The following is a 20,283-nucleotide window of genomic DNA, read 5'->3' on the forward strand; positions in this document are numbered from 1 at the left end:
TTAATACATGTAGCTTCTCTTCTGGGGAAGAGAGATGGTATCTCTAAATCATCATCAGTCAACATGTGGTCAAAATAATTCTTAGTATACAACAGAACAACTGCCGGACAAGCAATATTAATATGAAATATTGTTGCATCTTTGGTGAAGCAACTTTTGCTTTGGTCACAGACAATAAAACAGCTTCAAATGTCTGAAGCAATTCCCACCGAGGAAAAAAATCTTTCAAACGTCTACTGGGAAGAAAGGAAGTAGAGCGATAAGGAGGATGGCTGAGGAGACTTGCTGGGGGTCGGTGGAGGATATCTTGTGACAAGAGTCTGCATGATGCGGTTGGACACACCAACCACCAAAGAAAACAAATGCATTTGGCAACCATTGGAGTAGAGCACTGGATCAGCCTCGTTGGCACTGATGATGAAAACAGGAAGTGACAAAGCAAAGAGACATCCAATAATTTACATTGAAGATTGATACATTGTGATAAGTGCCAGGGGAAGGCCAAAGCCAATGAACTGCGGCCAGTTCTCCTCGATGAAACATAATCTCTTGTATATTCCCCAACCCATGTTGAACCATCTGTACTCAAAGGCATAGTGCATTAACCATACACAGGTGAATACCGTTCAGGATCAAATCTACACCCATCAGAGGCACCAGCTTCATCAAGCTAGCCTGTATGAGAAAAAGAAACTGGACAAAGATGGAGATGAGAATCGGCTACAAGTTTACTGATGCAGCTGATCAGGTGGGGATGTCCTTGGCGCTGGTGATATACACTGTCAGCTATGTATTGAAACCATATGGTGTTAATGATCCTGGAGAGCACGAAGAGTGGCAAGACCCACAATGTGTTGAAGATGGTAGAGAGGATGGGCAGCACCAACGATCACACTGGCCCCGCTTCCTCATCCAGGAAGAGCCCCAGCACCTGCTTCAGTCCCGGCAACAGCATGTAGTGGAAGAATGCTACACTGAGGTCGAAAACTGCACCGTTGAGGATGCAACACTGCAATGTAAATACATTGCATTGTAAGCATGTAAATGCAATGCATTGGACTGTTCGGCCCATTCTAATCGCACAATGTTGATAAGTGTGAACTCAGAGATTTACTAGATTGTCAAAGCTTCACACACCCAATCGTTACAAGGGATCGAAAACACACACACACACACACACACACACACACACACACACACACACACACACACACACACACACACACACACACACACACACACACACACACACACACACACACACACACACACACACACACACACACACACACACACACACATAGTGTATAGTAGGTCACTGGAAACGGGAGACCTACCAGAAGTATGGAAGACTGCTAATGTAGTACCAATATTTAAAAAGGGTGACAGACAAGAGGCACTGAACTACAGGCCAGTGTCCTTAACTTGTATACCATGCAAGGTGATGGAGAAGATTGTGAGAAAAAACCTAGTAACACATCTGGAGAGAAGAGACTTCGTGACAACCCATCAACATGGGTTCAGGGAGGGTAAATCTTGCCTTACAGGCTTGATAGAATTCTATGATCAGGTCACAAAGATTAAGCAAGAAAGAGAAGGATGGGCGGACTGCATTTTTTTGGACTGTCGGAAAGCCTTTGACACAGTACCCCATAAAAGGTTGATGCATAAGCTGGAGAAACAGGCAGGAGTAACTGGTAGGGCGCTCCAGTGGATAAGGGAGTACCTAAGCAATAGGAAGCAGAGAGTTATAGTGAGGGGTGAGACCTCAGAATGGCGTGAAGTCACCAGTGGAGTCCCACAGGGCTCTGTGCTTGGACCTATCCTGTTTCTGATATACGTAAATGATCTCCCAGAGGGTATAGACTCATTCCTCTCAATGTTTGCTGACGACGCCAAAATTATGAGAAGGATTAAGACAGAGGAGGACAGCTTGAGGCTTCAAGAAGACCTGGACAAGCTGCAGGAATGGTCGAACAAATGGATGTTAGAGTTTAACCCAAGCAAATGTAATGTAATGAAGATAGGGGGTAGGAAGCAGGAGACCAGATACAAGGTATCACTTGGGAGATGAAATACTTCAAGAGTCAGAGAGAGAGAAAGACCTGGGGGTTGATATCACGCCAGACCTGTCCCCTGAAGCTCATATCAAGAGGATAACATCAGCAGCATATGCCAGGTTGGCTAACATAAGAACGCCCTTTAGAAACTTGTGTAAGGAATCTTTCAGAACATTACATACCACATATGTCAGACCAATCCTGGAGTATGCGGCTCCAGCATGGAGTCCATATCTAGTCAAGCATAAGACTAAACTGGAAAAAATTCAAAGGTTTGCCACCAGACTAGTACCCGAGCTGAGAGGTATGAGCTACGAGGAGAGACTACGGGAATTAAACCTCACTTCGCTGGAAGACAGAAGAGTTAGGGTGGACATGATCACCGCATTCAAGATTCTGAAGGGAATTGATAGGGTAGATAAAGACAGTCTATTTAACACAAGGGGAACACGCATAAGGGGACACAGGTGGAAACTGAGTGCCCAAATGAGCCACAGAGATATTAGAAAGAACTTTTTTAGTGTCAGAGTGGTTGACAAATGGAATGCATTAGGAAGCAATATGGTGGAGGCTGACTCCATACACAGTTTCAAGTGTAGATATGATAGAGCCCAATAACCTCAGGAACCTGTACACCTGTTGATTGACGGTTGAGAGGCGGGACCAAAGAGCCAGAGCTCAACCCCCGCAAGCACAACTAGATGAGTACAACTAGGTGAGTACATTTTATCCTGCTTCCCAAAAGATCAGATCAGATTTATGCAGATCTCCCCCCCCCCAAAAAAAAAAAAAAGAACTAGGAAACAAAAGGCTGGCATATTAAAGGGAGAATTAGGAGGAGATGAGTTTTCCTAAGGGAAATATCTTGGGACACAGACCTCAGAGACAAGTCTGTACAAGATATGATGGACTATGTTACCCAAAAGTGTCAGGAGGCAGTAAACAGGTTCATCCCGGCCCAAAAGGAAAAATCCAAGAAGCAAAAGAAGAATCCATGGTATAATAGGGCATGTATGGAAGCTAAGGAACTGAACAAAAGGGTGTGAAGGAACTTTCGGAATAACAGAACACCAGAAAGCAGAGAGAGATACCAGAGAACCAGAAATGAGTACGTCAGGGTGAGAAGAGAAGCAGAGAAAAATTATGAAAATGATATAGCAAACAAAGCCACGACCGAACCAAAGCTACTCCACAGTCACATCAGAAGGAAAACAACAGTGAAAGAACAGGTATTGAAACTTAGAACAGGCGAGGACAGGTATACAGAGAATGACAGAGAGGTGTGTGAAGAACTCAACAAGAGGTTCCAGGAGGTCTTCACAATAGAACAAGGTGAGGTCACTGTGCTAGGAGAAAGGGAGGTAAACCAAGGGCCTTGGAAGAGTTCGAAATTACGAGAGATGAAGTCAAGAGACACCTGCTGGATCTGGATGTTAGAAAGGCTCTTGGTCCAGATGGTATCTCGCCATGGGTACTGAAAAAGTGTGCAGAGGCACTTTGCTTGCCACTCTCCATAGTGTATAGTAGGTCACTGGAGACGGGAGACCTACCAGAAATATGGAAGACGGCGAATGTGGTCCTAATATACAAAAAAGGGGCGACAGGGAAGAGGCACTGAGCTACAGGCCAGTGTCCTTGACTTGTATACCATGCAAGGTGATGGAGAAGATCGTGAGAAAAAACCTGGTAACACATCTGGAGAGAAGGGACTTCGTGACAAATTGCCAACATGAGTTCAGGGAAGGTAAATCTTGCCTGACAGCTTAATAGAATTCTACGATCAAGTGACAAAGATTAAGCAAGAGAAGGCTGGGCGGATTGCATTTTCTTTGATTGTCGGAAAGCCTTTGACACAGTACCGCATAAGAGGCTGGTACATTAGCTGGAGAGACAGCCAGGAGTAGCTGGTAAAGTGCTCCAGTGGATAAGGGAGTACCTAAGCAATAGGAAGCAGAGAGTTACGGTGAAGGGTGAGACCTTAGATTGGCGTGAAATCACCAGTGGAGTCCCACAGGGCTCTGTACTCGGTCCTATCCTGTTTCTGATTTATGTAAATGATCTCCCGGAGGGTATCGATTCATTTCTCTCAGTGTTTGGTGACGATGCCAAAATTATGAGGAGGATTAAGACAGGAAGAAGACTGCTTGATGATTCAAGAAGACCTAGACAAGCTGAAGGAATGGTCGAACAAATGGTTGTTAGTTAATCCCAGACAAATGTAATGTATTGATGATAGGTGTAGGGAACAGGGGGCCAGATACAAGGTATCATCTGGGAGATGAAATTCTTCGAGTCAGAGAAAAAAACTTGGGGGTTGATATCACGCCAGACTTGTTCCCTGCAGCCCATATCAAGAGGATAACATCAGCGGCATATGCCAGGCTGGCCAACATAACAACGGCATTTAGAAACTTGTGTAAGGAATCATTCAAAACTTTGCATACCACACACGTCAGACCAATCCTGGAGTATGCAGCCTCATCATGGAGTCCATATCTAATGAAGGATAAGACTAAACTGGAAAAGGTTCAAAGGTTTGCCACCAGACAAACCCGAGCTGAGGGGTATGAGCTACGAGGAGAGACTGCGGGAATTAAACCTCACGTCGCTAGAAGACAGAAGAGTTAGGGGAGACATGATCAACACATTCAAGATTCTCAAGGGAATTGATTGGGTAGACAAAGACAGGCTATTTAACACAAGGGGCACACGCACTAGGGGACACAGGTGGAAACTGAGTGCCCAAGTGAGCCACAGAGATATTTGACACTAAACAAGTTTTCTGATTGTTTGACAAATGGAATGCATTAGGAAGTGATGTGGTGGAGGCTGACTCCATACAGTTTCAAGTGTAGATATGATAGAGCCCAATAGGCTCAGGAACCTGTACACCTATTGATTGACGGTTGACAGGCTGGACCAAAGAGCCAGAACTCAACCCCCACAAGCACAAATAGGCGAGCGCGCGCGCACACACACACACACACACACACACACACACACACACACACACACACACACACACACACACACACACACACACACACACACACACACACACACACACACACACACACTCTCCTCTCTCTCTCTCTCTGTCTCTTTCTCTCTTTATCTCTCTCTTTATCTCTCTATCTCTCTCTTTATCTCTTTCTCTCTCTCTTTATGTACTTGCATAGATTTATATATACATTTTAATGGTTATGCACTAGTTAATTTGCTCCAAATATACTTGAAAGGGCTTTTCTATTGCATGTGTGTTGGAGCTGCAGGTGTGTGCAAGGGTGCTTCAGGTGTGTATGAGGGAGCTACAGGTAATGTCCACCGTCCCCTCCACATGGTCACTGCTGTTGAAACCACTTGTCGCAACACGTGGGGAAGCTCAGGTTACAATACATGAACACATTGCAGGTATGATATGTGTACAGGTGTGTGAGGGAACTACAGGTATGTGCGAGGACGCTACAGGTGTGAGAGGTAGCTCGGGTTACAATGCAGGAACACATTGCAGGTATGATAAGTATACAAGTGATGTAGGTTTTAAATCATTGAGGACAACATTGGTTGTATTAACATCAATTCAGATGTTTCGTATCATAGGGCATTAGACATCACCAAAAGAACTCGAGGAGATTTTACTAGTCTTATATTAATGATGAAGATGCTGTTGATAATGTTCAAAGACTGACAACAAATGAAGTATGTACTGAAAATGTTTCAAATATTAAAGTAAATATTTTCACAAGCATAGTGAAGGTCAAGCGGACATAATATTCAATTATTAATATTCTTTGAAGTGACTTATGGTGTTATAAGATACGTTTTTAAAGCCGTGTGTATATTATTCCAGTATGTTTGAATCTCGTAATCATGGAATTATTTTGATAGAGCATGAACAAATCGGCAACAAGAATTAAAACATAAGAACATAGGAATGAAGGAACCTGCAGAAGGTCTATTGACCCATACGAAGCAGCTCCTATTATTATCCTCCCAAACTCCAGAGATCCTATGCTGTTATATTACCCAGTAATTTGTTCTACAAGTCAACAACGCTGTTACCAAACTAGTATTTACTCAGGTCTTTCTTAAATCTAAACTTGTTCAATATATATATTTTTTCACGTTCTTTTCAGTGAAATATATAATACCTTATTAATATCTCCCTTATTATGCCTATTCATCCACTACAATCAATGCCTCACACGGAAGGTGTTATGGCCTCACTCGACCAGTGACCGGGTTCTTTATCTCAGTCGCTACTAATGGGCTTGATGTCTCTTCTTCATTCACTCCACCTCAAGTGAATAGTAAGTTATAGAGAATTGGCAGTAGCAAGTAATCGTGAAAGGAAAGGGGGGGGGGGGGTAGACAATACTAATCAGCACTTTCCCAAATATAATATATACTATATAATCACTATATATTTACATATGAATATTGCGAATGTCACTTTTGCACAGGACACTAATACGACAAATTCTGCAGTCTTCTTCTGCTGGGAGTCCACTGTCTTAAGTTATACGTCACCCACGCTCAGTGGTCCTCACACTGGTGAGTTCACCCTACTCAACACAACATGGGCCAGTCCTACATCGTAACGTCACTGTGTCAGACACCCTACTTCGTCTCTACAAGTCGAAGTGCTTTTTCACCCGGGCAGAAGTGCACCCTGGCAGAAGTATCCAGCAACACACTAAGACAAACTTCTCAACAAACGGCCAGTCCTGCCGTCTCGTAATTGAACTTCGCCTATCCTGGGAACGTCAGGCCAACCAATAACAATTAAAAGACAAAGCACTGTCTCTACACACAGCCACTACTTGTCCTTGATGGTCTGGCCCTAGCTTCGGTAGGGGACAGACGTGTTGCTTCGGCGACAGTTGGTGGTGTTTGCCAGTTTCGACCGGTTGGGGGCGGGTGTATACTCACCTAGTTGTACTCGCCTAGGTGTGTTTGCGGGGGTTGAGCTCTGGCTCTTTGGTCCCGCCTCTCAACCGTTAATCAACAGGTGTACAGATTCCTGAGCCTATCGGGCTCTATCATATCTACATTTGAAACTGTGTATGGAGTCAGCCTCCACCACATCACCCCCTAATGCATTCTATTTGTCAACCACTGACACTAAAAAAGTTCTTTCTAATATCTCTGTGGCTGATTTGGGCACTCAGTTTCCACCTGTGTCCCCTTATGCGTGTTCCCCTTGTGTTAAATAGACTGTCTTTATCTACCCTATCAATTCCCTTCAGAATCTTGAATGCGGTGATCATGTCCACCCTAACTCTTCTGTCTTCCAGAGAAGTGAGGTTTAATTCCCGTAGTCTCTCCTCGTAGCTCATACCTCTCAGCTCGGGTACTAGTCTGGTGGCAAACCTTTGAACCTTTTCCAGTTTAGTCTTATCCTTGACTAGATATGGACTCCATGCTGGGGCTGCATACTCCAGGATTGGCGTGACATATGTGGTATACAAAGTTCTGAATGATTCTTTACACAAGTTTCTGAATGCCGTTCGTATGTTGGCCAGCCTGGCATATGCCGCTGATGTTATCCGCTTGATATGTGCTGCAGGAGACAGGTCTGGCGTGATATCAACCCCCAAGTTTTTTTCCTTCTCTGACTCCTGAAGAATTTCCTCTCCCAGATGATACCTTGTATCTGGCCTCCTGCTCCCTACATCTATCTTCATTACATTACATTTGGTTGGGTTAAACTCTAGTCACCATTTGTTCGACCATTCCTTCAGCTTGTCTAGGTCTTCTTGAAGCCTCAAACAGTCCTCTTCTGTTTTAATCCTTCTCATAATTTTAGCATCGTCCGCAAACATTGAGAGAAATGAATCGATACCCTCTGGGAGATCATTTACATATATCAGAAACAAGATAGGACCGAGTACAGAGCCCTGAGGGACTCCACTGGTGACTTCACGCCAATCGGAGGTCTCACCCCTCACCGTAACTCTCTGCTTCCTATTGCTTAGATACTCCCTTATCCACTGGAGCACCTTACCAGCTACACCTGCCTGTCTCTCCAGCTTATGTACCAGCCTCTTATGCGGTACTGTGTCAAAGGCTTTCCGACAATCCAAGAAAATGCAGTCCGCCCAGCCCTCTCTTTCTTGCTTAATCTTTGTCACCTGATCGTAGAATTCTATCAAGACTGTAAGGCAAGATTTACCCTCCCTGAACCCATGTTGGCGATTTGTCACGAAGTCCCTTCTCTCCAGATGTGTTACCAGGTTTTTTCTCACGATCTTCTCCATCACCTTGCATGGTATACAAGTCAAGGACACTGGTCTGTAGTTCAGTGCCTCTTGCCTGTCGCCCTTTTTGTATATTGGGACCACATTCGCCGTCTTCCATATTTCTGGTAGGTGTCCCGTCTCCAGTGACTTACTATACACTATGGAGAGTGACAAGCAAAGTGCCTCTGCACACTCTTTCAGTACCAATGGTGAGATCCCATCTGAACCAACAGCCTTTCTAACATCCAGATCCAGCAGGTGTCTCTTGACCACCTCTCTCGTAATTTCGAACTCTTCCAAGGCCGCCTGGTTTACCTCCCTTTCTCCTATCACAGTGACCTCACCTTGTTCTATTGTGAAGACCTCCTGGAACCTCTTGTTGAGTTCTTCACACACCTCTCTGTCATTCTCTGTATACCTGTCCTCGCCTGCTCGAAGTTTCAATACCTGTTCTTTCACTGTTGTTTTCCTTCTGATGTGACTGTGGAGTAGCTTTGGTTCGGTCTTGGCTTTGTTTGCTATATCATTTTCAAAACTTTTCTCTGCTTCTCTTCTCACCCTGACGTACTCATTCCTGGTTCTCTGGTATTTCTCTCTGCTTTCTGGTATTCTGTTATTCCGGAAGTTGCTCCACGCCCTTTTGTTCAGTTTCTTTGCTTCCATACATGCCCTATTATACCATGGATTCTTCTGTTGCTTCTCGGATTTTTCCCTTTGGGCCGGGATGAACCTGTTTACTGCCTCCTGACACTTTTGGGTAACATAGTCCATCATACCCTGTACAGACTTGTCTCTGAGGTCTGTGTCCCAAGGTATTTCACTTAGGAAACTTCTCATCTGTTCATAATTCCCCTTTCGGTATGCAAGCCTTTTGATTCCTAGTTCTTTTTTGGGGGAGATAAGTCCTAGCTCTACCAGGTACTCAAAGTTCAATACACTGTGGTCACCCATTCCCAAGGGCGCTTTCATCTTAACTTCCCTTATATCCCACTCATTTAGGGTAAATATCAAATCAAGCATTGCTGGTTCATCTTCTCCTCTCATTCTTGTTGGTTCTTTGATGTGCTGGCTTAGAAAGTTTCTTGTTGCCACGTCCAGCAGCTTAGCTCTCCATGTTTCTGGTCCTCCATGCGGGTCTCTGTTCTTCCAATCTATCTTTCCATGGTTGAAGTCTCCCATAATTAGTAGTCCAGATCCATTCCTGCTAGTAACAGAAGCTGCTCTTTCTATTATGTTAATGGTGGCCATGTTGTTTCTATCATATTCCTGTCTAGGTCTTCTGTCATTTGGTGGTGGATTATATATGACTGCGACTATAATTTTTTTCCCTCCATTTGTTACAGTACCTGCTATGTAGTCACTGAAACCTTCACAGCCCTGAATATCCATCTCCTCAAAATCCCAGCCTTTTCTTACCAGCAGAGCTACACCACCCCCACCTCTTCCTTCCCTCTCTTTCCTCATAACATAATAGTCCTGTGGGAACACTGCGTTTGTTATCGTTTTCGTGATCTTTGTTTCTGTGAGGGCTATTATGTCTGGGTTTTCCTCTAGTACCAGTTCTCCAGGCTCATTTGCTTTATTTGTAATTCCATCTATGTTAGTGTACATCGCTTTGAGGCTCACTTTCTTCTGTCCCTTCTCAAATCGCCTCCTTGGTGAGTGTTCTGCTGGTGGGGGGAGGCTGTTCCATGGGTGTGAGGACCTGTGAGGTGGATAACAGGGTCTCAGAGGATACTGGGATGAGAGGCGGGGGATCCAGTGAAGGGGGAGGGACAGGGAGGGTATGGGGTGAAAGGGGAGGGAGGACGGGAAAGAAAGGGGGGCAGGGAGGACTCTTGAGGGTATGGGGTGAAAGGGGAGGGAGGACGGGAAGGAAAGGGGAGGAGGGAGGACTCGGGAGGAGGGGAGGGGTAGAAGGGTGTGGATTGGGTGTGGGGGGAGGGAGATTTGGCTGAACATTTAAGTGGGGGCAGGGAGGGTTTGGGGTAGGGGGGTTTTCTATGCAGAGGAGGGAGGCAGGGTTGTTCTCCCTTCTGGTGTTACTGGGTAGCTGGTTGTGGGTTCCCCCCTCGCCTCTAGGGGTCTTGTGTTGGGAGCTGTGACTTCCTGGTTTTCCCCTCTCGCCCTGCGCCTCTTCCTTGCTTCTGCCGCGAGGCTCTCTCTTCCCTTGTCATGTCTCTCTGGAGGAATACATTTTTTTAATTTTCCCACGTTTTTCAGGGAGCTCTTCCTTGATAGGATCTTCTCCTTTGTGCTCTCATTTGCAAACACACAAACGTTTGTGTGTCTGCTCGCCTGTGCTGACGTGGCGTTACGATGGGGGTCCCTCTACCCCCCTGTCGTCCGGGCTCAGTCTGTGGGACTAGAGTTCTCTGTGCGGGCTGGTTACCCAGATTTTGCACTGGCTTCTGAAATGCTCTCTGTCCCTGTGTTTGAGATTTATGGGGTCGAGTTGGTAATGGCCCGTAGGGCGATTGTGGAGTTCACAGAGGAGGTGGCGTATCCCGATTTTCTCCGGCGTTACGAGGGGCGGACACTACCCCTGCTGGATGGTGCGGGCACTGTATCCCTCTCTGATAGAAGTGGTGCACTTACTTACATCAGTGTGCATGGGGCTCCCTTGGAGTTTCCAGAGGCTCTGCTACGGCGGTATTTCGGCCGGTTTGGCGCAGTTGTTAGTGTGAGGGTGAACGTGGTGTCTTCTAGTCCTCTTAAGGGTGTGAGGTCTAACATTCGCACCCTGGGCATGAGACTTCAGGCGGATATTCCGTCCTCTGTGCGCCTTATGGGGTACAACGTTCGGGTGTTTTACGCCCGCCAGCCGCGGACGTGCTATCGTTGTGGTCTTTTGGGCCATCAGGCTGCTGACTGTTCTGCGCCTGCTGTTGCACCCGTGAATCTCTTCAGTGAGGAGGATTTTCCGCCCCTTCCTGTGGGGGATGATTCGGTGGGTGTGGACGTCTCTTCGACTGAGGAGGTGCCCTTTGTATCAGCTGTTGCTCTGCCTGTTGCGCCCCCTGTTGTTGCCGCATCTCCTCCGGAGGTTGTGTCCTCGCCTAGTGCTCCGTCTGCTCCGGCTGGTGTCCCTGAGCCTCTTCCGCCTGCCGTTTTCTCGGACCCCTCGTCTTCCAGTTCTTCCTCTGCTGTGTCTGTCCCGGTCACTGCACCCTCGCCGTCTGTTCCGGCTGTGCTGGGAGCTGGGGTGGATCCAGCATTCCCTCCTGTGCCTGACCTGGTGCCCCGTGTGGTTGAGGATGCTGCCGTACTGCGGCGTGTGTCGGTTCGCCCGGCTAGTGCTGCGCGGGTCGCTGAGTCTGCCTCCGGATCTGATGATGTGTGGCCCGAGCCTAAGCGTTCCCGGCGTTCTTCTGCGTGGGCTGAAATTGGCGACTTCGACGATTGTGGTCCTTCCGTTGACGATGGGGTGGCTCCGGATGTGGTGCACACTAGAGTGGTGGCGGAGGTACACTTGCCTGAGGATGCCGGTGCCGGCGTTTCGGCCTCCCCTCCTGGTCTGGTGTCCGAGGGTCCTGCTTCAGGTGCGTTGCCTGTGTGGGGTGGCTCCGGTTCTTCGTGGGGGGGGGGGGTTCCCCCTGCTGTGGTTGGTGGTGAGCGGGGTGGCCTGGTGATGGTGTTGAGAAAGGATGCTCGCTCTGAGAGTTCTGTGGCCCCTTCCTTGTTACCCGTTTCCACGGCAGCGGTCTTGCCGCCTCTTCCGTCTCCAGCAGTCTCTTCTGTGTCTCCTGTGGTATCCATGGAGGTGCTACAGTCTCGTCGTCCGGCCCCTGCTCCTATGTGTGCGACGGCGTGGCAGTCTCGGCGGCCCTCGTCCGCTTCTCCAGTGTCGTCTGCTTCCTCGATGGGCATGGATGGCGCTCCCCGGCGTCGTTATGCGACTTGCGTCAGTGACCTCGGGCGTTGGCCGATGCCGCCCGATATAGATGTTCCTGAGTTTATGATACCCCTCGGGAGAGGGGGGATCAACAACCCCACCGACCTTGAAGATTTGGTCTGGGAGGCTTACAAGAAGAAGTATCCTTCCGCTGTTTTCCCGAAGAAGTACATTTCTCACGTTGTTCCTCGCAAATGATTTCTGTGTATTCTGTGTTTCCTGTTGTGTGCGGTGCGGATGGGGTGTGTGTGTGTGTGAGTGGGTGGGGCGGGTTTTGTTTCCCGGTTCCTGCATGCTCCGGTGTATGTTGTAGGTTTTCTTTGTATGGCTGGTGGGTGGGTGTGCGTTTCCTGTGTATTTGTGTGTTCGGTTGTGGATGTCGTATGCGCTTGTGTATGTCATATTGTGTGCCCTTCAGGCTGTTGGCGAGTGCTCTTTGTTCGGTTGTGCCATTTTGTTTTGCCTTCCGTTTGTTATGGCGTGCTTTACCTGTTGTACGTGTTTGTTCTTTATGTTTTGTTTGGAATGTATTGTGATTGTACTGTTCCTCGGTCTACCTACCTGGGCAGGCGGAAGCGCGTTTCCTGGTGGAATGCAGACTGCGCTCGGGCTGTCCGCTGTAAGCGTGCGGTCTGGAGGAAACACCGACGACGGCAGACGGCTGATTCTATTATTTTGTGTCGGAAAGCAAGTGCGGTGGCCAGTATGACCATTCGTTCACTAAAGTGCAAGAGTTGGAAAGCTTATGTTTCCACCATTACGTCCGATACAACTCTGGCGCAGAGCTTGAAGAAGAACTGCAAGATTGGGGGTAAGTTCGTTTCAGATATCTCGCCGGTTCTTCACCTCCGTGGTACTCTTCTGGCGGACCTAGTGCAGGTCGCGACCGAGCTGGGTTCCCACTTTTCTTCTGTTAGCTCTGGTTCTCATCTTCCTTTAATCCTTCCTTCCTTCGAAAACCTGCTCTTGAATCTCATCCCTTAGATTTCCGCACTTATCTCCGCCTTCCCTACTACGATCCCTTCGCTCTGAGCATTAGGCTCCTCTGGCCCTCTGAGCTTCTACGGCAGCGGGCTCGGATAACATTCATTGTGAGATGCTTCGCCATCTCCCTCCTCGCACGTCTCTGTATTTACCGAGTCTGTATAACCAGGTCTGGGAGTCGTCGTCAGTCCATGAGGTCTGGCTCAATGCCGTTGTACTTCCTATTCGGAAACCGGGGTCTCTCGGGACATCCCCTAAGGACTTCCGTCCTATTGCCCTCACGATCTGTGTTTGCAAACTCTTTGAACATTTGGTAAATGTTCGTCTGATGTGGTTCTTGGAACACCATCACCTCTTTTCTCCTTCTCAATTTGGGTTTCGCAAGTGCTACAGCACAACTGATGTCCTGGTGAACTTGGAGATGACACAACCTGGAGATACTATATTCTATCCCAACTTCTTTCTTTTGGCCTTTGTGTAATCTTCCTCTCTTCCTCCAAAGCTTCCTCTCTTGTCGTTCATTTAGTCAGGCTTGGTACCACACTCTCTCTGCCCTCTTTTTCGGCAATACGAAGATGTACCCCTAAGTAGTGTTCTGAGCACTACTCTTTTTCTGGTTGCTCTCAATGGTCTTCTTTCCTTCATTCCTTCTGGCATCTTCTCCGCTCTTTATGTCGACAATCTTACTCTTTGCTGTCGAGGTGATGATTCACCTCTTCTTCAACGGTGGCTTCAACTTGCGATTGATGCCGTGTTGTCTTGGGCCACCAATCATGGCTTCAGGTTCTCTGCAACTAAGACTTGTGCTATGAATTTTACTCATAAGCATTTCTTCCTTCGTCCTTCTTTGACGCTTTATGGTCTTCCCATTGTGTACAAAGATTCTGCGAAGGTTTTGGGGTTAATCTTTGACACTCGTTTGTCTTGATCGCCCCATATCCCTTACCTCCGTGTTGAAGGTCCTTACCCTACTTAAGGTTTTGTCCCATAATTCTTAAGAAGCGGATAGGCGTACGCTCTTCTCTTTGCATTCCTCTCTCATACGGTCTAAACTCGATTATGGTTGCCCTGCTTACTCTTCTGCTTCTCTTAATTCTCTTCGATCCTTTGCACCATACTGGGTTGTGGCTCAGGTCTAGTGCCTTTCATTCGACTCCTACCCTCAGCTTGTACGTTGACACTAGCTTCCTGTCTCTCCAGGACCGCCGAGATCGCTACTGTCTTCGCTACCTTGCGCGGTCTTTACAACACCCTCACTCTCGCCTGTGTCGTGCTTTGACTTTTCCGCCCTCCTGTAGTTACTGTTATCCCTCAACACCCCCCCTTTTTCTGTCCAGTTGTCTCGCCCGCAACATTCTCTTTCGATTAGTATTACTAATATTTCTCCTCATTTTGTTTATTCCTTGCCCCTGTGGAGGTTCCCCTTCCTCTATAGTTCAAATCCTTGACCCTCATCATTAGAGCTTTTACCCCTCCTACAGTTCTGAAACGCCTTTTCTTTGAAAACTTTTCTTGACATTACCGCTCAGTTTCTATCTTCACCGATGGGTCTTAAGTCTGCAGACAGTGTAGGCTACTGTTGTTTTTCCTGACCACACCTGTATGTGTCGCCTGCCTCCGGAGACTAGCATCTTCACGGCAGAACTTTATGCTATTCTCTCTGCTCTTCGTCTCCAGCTTTCTCGCTGTCAATCCTCCTTTGTGGTTGTAGATAACTCTCACAGTGGCCTCATGGATCTGGAATCGTTTAATGCAGTCCATCCGGTAGTCATAGAGATTCAACATTGGCTGTTTCTTATCTCCAGTAGTTTTAACAGTTGACTTTTTTCTGGCTTCCCAGCCATATTGGTGTCTCTAAATGAGCGTGCGGACACTGCCGCTAAGGAAGCTATCAGCACTTATCCCATCTCCCGTAAATGTATTCCTTATTCCGACTTTTACCCAGTTATTCATTCCGGCATCCTTGCCATAGCAGGGTTGTTGGTCTTCTGTTACTGGTAACAAACTATGTACTCTTAAAGTAGTGCGTCCACTGTGGACTTCCTCCTACCTCTGTAACCGACGATGGGAAACAGCTCTGGCAAGGCTGCGTATTGGCAATACGAGCTTAACTCATGGACACCTAATGGAGCGCTGCCCTGCTCCTTATTGTCCCTATTACTGTTGTGCATATCCTTGTTGAATGTCCTGACTTCCAAGACAAGCGTATGTCTTGCTTTCCGACCGTCTCCTGTGGTCATTTATCCCTCGATAGAATTCTTGGTGAATCGGATTCTTTTGATATTGTTCACGTGATGTGTATCTGTTCTCGTATTGGCATTCTCAGTGATATTTAGCACTCTGATTATTCCGCATATTTGATGGTTCTACAAAACTTTCCTGGCTTGGTTCCTTCTTTGATAATTACTTACTTGTGTTGGCCGAGAGCATTAGGTACATTGCGGCATATGTTATGAGAGGACGAATTAGGGCTTAAGACATGTGTAGCTTTTTTTTTTTTTTTTGGATGGGTTGGTGTTTGAGTCTGCATAGTCGAAGGAGGGACTTTTTACTTTGGCGTGTTTGTGTGCAGTGTATTCGTAAGTTATTAAGATTTAGGCGGAGTATTTTAGTGTTTTTGGTGACGGGAATATAAGTTGGGATTGATTGCGAGTAGAGTTTGTCCAGCATTGTGTTAGCACGTTTCTGGTAGAAGTATGTGATGGTGGATTTAATGTGGTTCGACTGTATTTACTAGTCGTACTTCCATGTAATGTATATTTCCCGTTGTGTTAGGCTTGAAAGGTCATCGATGTGATGACTCTGTTATTAGTTTTCATGTTAGTTACGTAGCATAGCGCGAGATATTTTTGGTTGTATATGGTCGGGAATTTCATTTATGTGGTGCACATTGTCTTGGTGCAAGAACGGAGCCTTGTGGGACCCAAGTGATGAGGGAAGTAGTGAGAGTGGAGGCTCAGAAAGCGAATCCTCATCTGTCGGTCGTCCAAGTAATTGCAGAGTTGTTTCTTAGTGTTCAAGGGCAGGTCAGAGTTGTTACACATCTTGTTAAAGTCCCTCGTGCCATACCCTGTCGAAGGTCTTTTCGATGTCTTTGGTCACTAGTGCTGTCTTGTGGCATTCTTTCTGGTTGATTAGTATGTAGTTCAGCACTATTATAGGAGCATCGTGCGTCGACCTGTGGGACAAGAAGCCGAACTGTCTTTCATTTAGTAGGTTACTGTCTTCAAGATGTTGTCAAAGTCTGAGGTTTACTGGATGATTGAAAACCTTCCCGAGCGTTTTAAGCAAGTTGATTGGTCGGTAGTTTTTGGGGTCATTATGTGGTTTTCCTGGTTTTGAGATGAGAATAGTAGTTGCTTTTTAAGAGTTGAGAAAATTATCTGGAACAAGGGAGGCATTATTGAGAGCAGTCAGGCCGTTGATAAGCGTCATAGGGAGGCGTCTAATGAGTTCATGCCCTATACCCGAGGCCTCCGGGGCTCTGTTTGGGGGGGGGGGGGATCTCGGTAGCATCATCTTGACCTCTCCCGGTGTCAGCGGGTCTGAAGTGCAGTTGGCTGTGTGGGTGAAAGATTGTCTGCCAGTGTTGCCGGAAAACTTGTATGACCTCTGCTGGCTCTTTGATGTTTGTCGTTGTAAGTGATTTGTTTGAAAGTGGTGTAGTTGTTTACCCTGATTTTTTTAATGAAGTTTCAAAATTCTTGAGGGTTTGTATTTGTGCTGTGTATTTGAACATTTTGTGTTTATTTTATAAATAATAAAAAAACTAGGCGTGTCCCGTCCTTGGCGTGATCATTGACCAGACTATTCAGTACATGATTACGCAGTAAAGTGAGGCCCAACAGTACTTGGCCATGTCTGTGCTGGTTTTGGATGAACCTGTTTTGGTAGTGTCACAGTAAAATCTCTAGGAAGACATTCGGCCTACTCCATTATCACCTCTTCTACTCTACTACTATTCTACATGTCTATTTAATAAAGAACTGCAGCCAAGAACTACTACTACTACTTTCAGACGTCTAGAAAATACCACCAGTCTACCCCCCCCCCCCCACTGCCCGTCACCCCACCTAGGTTGCTGGGAGGCTACGCCCTCCAAAACAAGCAGTTTAAGTGAGCCGGTTCATAGTTAAAGAAGCCATGAGCGCCACCTACCCGGCCAATATTCTGTATAAATAGGGCTACCAAGCTCTCCAAGATTCAGATTACTCCTGAGTGCTCTTGCTGAGTAGACCTGTTGACATACCCCAGTGTGGTAACAGAGCTGTTCAGTTTGACTCTCAGTATTCATGCACCATATTTTCTAGTATTAACGTAATGTAAATTTGTCTTTATCTTGTTTACTTTGTACTCTGTATAAAGCCAAATTTAAAAACATTTTTATTTTGTAATTTGTTTAAAGTAAGATTTCTATTAAAGTAAAGTATTTTTAAATTTTTGTTCTGTATTATTGTTCTGTAACTGTTCTCCTACAGTTAACCTCACAGTGAAGACAACTTGCAGTTTAACTTTTTTTACTTTTATTTTTAAATTTGTGACAGGCATTCCATCTGCCTAGAGAAGACTGCAATAACAACTATTTTTTTCCCGTCACGGTAGTGTGTAATAAGTCTCCTGGCCCGTATGGAAGTGGTAAACTATGGAAGTGGTAAACGAGTACCTTCTCATGTGGGTGATGAGCGGTGTTGTTGCAGCCGCTGCTTGTGACTGTATTGTATAAGGTGTAGTTGGGTGTCAATGTCCTCGGGCGTCTTGCCATCATATGTGAATGTTCGGTCTGTCTCTTGCATACTGTAAATACTGCCCAGTCAGCTCTGTTGTATGCAAAACGTGGAAGATCCTGTATGAAGATGGTCTTTTTTTGAGAGAGATATGGAGGGTGACAGGAATGTGGTCAAAACCTATGAGGGGGTAGGGAGTTGTGTGGTGTAGGTGGGTGCCTGATCTATTTGTGAATATGAAGTCAGGTCGCCCGAGGCCGTTGTTAGCATAGGACGTGTGGATGTCTGGTCCCAGGAACGTTAGGCGTTTTACAGGTATATATGGTGGAGATTATGTCCGTGCTGTTTGGAGTGTTGTGGTGAAAAGTAGGGTGTTGAGCGTTCAGGTCAGCCATCAGAATGACGGGCAAGTTGGTGTAGTTGAAGAGTCTAGTCAAGTTATATTGTGGTATGTTGGTGTTGGGACGATTGTAGGTGGTACTAATAATGATTTATTCTGGGTGTAAGTGATGTTTTATGGCTTGAAGTGTCAGAATTGCCAAATTGGGTCAATAATTTTGTGTGTGTTTGATGAGTATGACAATTCCATCGTGCGCCTCATCCAGTGATTGGTTTATAGTGTATCCGTAGTGACGGATTATGTGAGCATTTGTGTCGCACGAGCTGTTTAATGGTTGCACGTCGGGTTGGTCAGACTCAATGAAATCAGCCACTACGTATCGAATGTTGTTGTATGCCCTGCCATTAAATTGTTATTTTATGCATCTTTGTTAGTGTTGTGTAAGCTCGTACAGTACCCGTGTGGTCCAAGTGCATGTCAGCTGTCGTAACGATGTTGTAAGGAGTCGGTAGAGGAGGCTCTTGGGCGAGGCACGACATTGCTGTGTTTGATAGAGCCATGAGAAAGGGGGGGCCCAAGAATGGGCATGTGACGGATCTCGGCGCTATCTACGATCTAAATGCCGAACTATAGCAGTTGACCTTCCATTAATCATAGTTTCCCATCTTCTAGTTGACTGGGCTGGAAGGTGACGACCAATCAGGGACCGGCAATGGAAATCAGTGAAGCCGGGACATGGGAAGAGTACTTGGGTCGACCTGAAGGTGCTAGCCAAGTGGGCTTGTTGAGCGCTGTGGACTTTACTCCTGGAGGGACTAGCCAGTGAGGCTAGGTGAGCGCTGTGGACTCCTTGAGGTACCAGCCAGTGGGGCTAGGTAAGCGCTATGGTTGAACACTGTGGACTTCACTAGTGGAAGGTGCTAGCCTGTGGGGCTAGGTGAGCGCTTTGCACATTACCGGATGAGCGTACTATCAAGTGCGCAAAAGGGGGAGGGGGGGGGGGCATTTGAAGACTGCTCCATAACGGCAGCTAGCGTAAGGGCTAATGGTGCCCTGAAGACCTCGTCATAGGCACAGTGTTAGTCATCCGTGAAGCAGGCTAGCATGAGAGGTAGTAACGCCGCTCAGAATGACCTCACATATAGACTTCTACATATTATGGTGAAGGGCAAAATAATGGGTTATTTTAAGTGCATTTATTTTTATTTACCTTAAACATTACACTATATTACCATCAAGGTTAGAGTACTCTGAACTTGAGTAGGATCATAGTTTAAAAACAACCTTGTTACGAAGGGTTCATAACAGATCACCTCTCTCAGGAGTTTTTCCTGTGGTGTGTAGCAGCCCATCTTCTTCGTGGGTCCCTTAGGAAGGTTCACCTCGGGTTCGTGGATGAAATGGAGGGTCTTTCTTGGTGTGGTGGTGTGTTGGCTGTCTATTGTTGTGTGTTTAACAACAAATCCGTCGGTGGTTGTGGAGGAGAGGGTGATAAGGACCTCATTTGTGTGTGTGTGCCTACTGGATGGGTAGATCTTGGCGTGTCCAGTGACATTGGCATAACCTAGGGAGAGACGGACTTCCACGATGTCAACTGAGAGGCAAAGCTCAAGGCATCCTATACTGTGGGGTTGCCGCTCCCTCTGTGTTGTTGGACTGTCGCTGCTGCCAATGTACGTGCCTCGGCTTTACAACCTCCCTAAAGGCTAGACTGTAGACTCGCTCCTGCTTCACTGCTAGACTGCTGCTGCTGTCAATACTGATCACACGCCTTAGGACCAGACACAATTTTGTTATGCATACCAGGAGAGGCAACTGAAGCATTCAGCAGGCCACTTGGCGTAATAATTAATTCCTCTATAGAAATGGGAAAACTTCCTGACTGAAGGAAAATGGCTAATGTGGTACTAATATACAAGAAATGGGGAAGACAAACCATTACACAGACCCACATTACTAACAAGTATTGCCTGCAAGTTGCTAGACAGTGAGAGAGGCTGGCGTAACAGGAAAAGTTCTAAGGTGGGTCAGAGAGAGT

The 20,283-nt window shown here is 46.5% G+C and overlaps 1 pseudogene; it reads right to left on the minus strand.

Moving 5' to 3' along the window:
- Window positions 1-233: 233 nt before the first annotated feature.
- Window positions 234-20,283, minus strand: part of LOC138370901 (etoposide-induced protein 2.4 homolog) — a 37,244-nt pseudogene continuing 17,194 nt past the window's right edge.

This window comes from Procambarus clarkii, chromosome 34 (assembly GCF_040958095.1).
Source record: "Procambarus clarkii isolate CNS0578487 chromosome 34, FALCON_Pclarkii_2.0, whole genome shotgun sequence".
Taxonomy (NCBI): domain Eukaryota; kingdom Metazoa; phylum Arthropoda; class Malacostraca; order Decapoda; family Cambaridae; genus Procambarus; species Procambarus clarkii.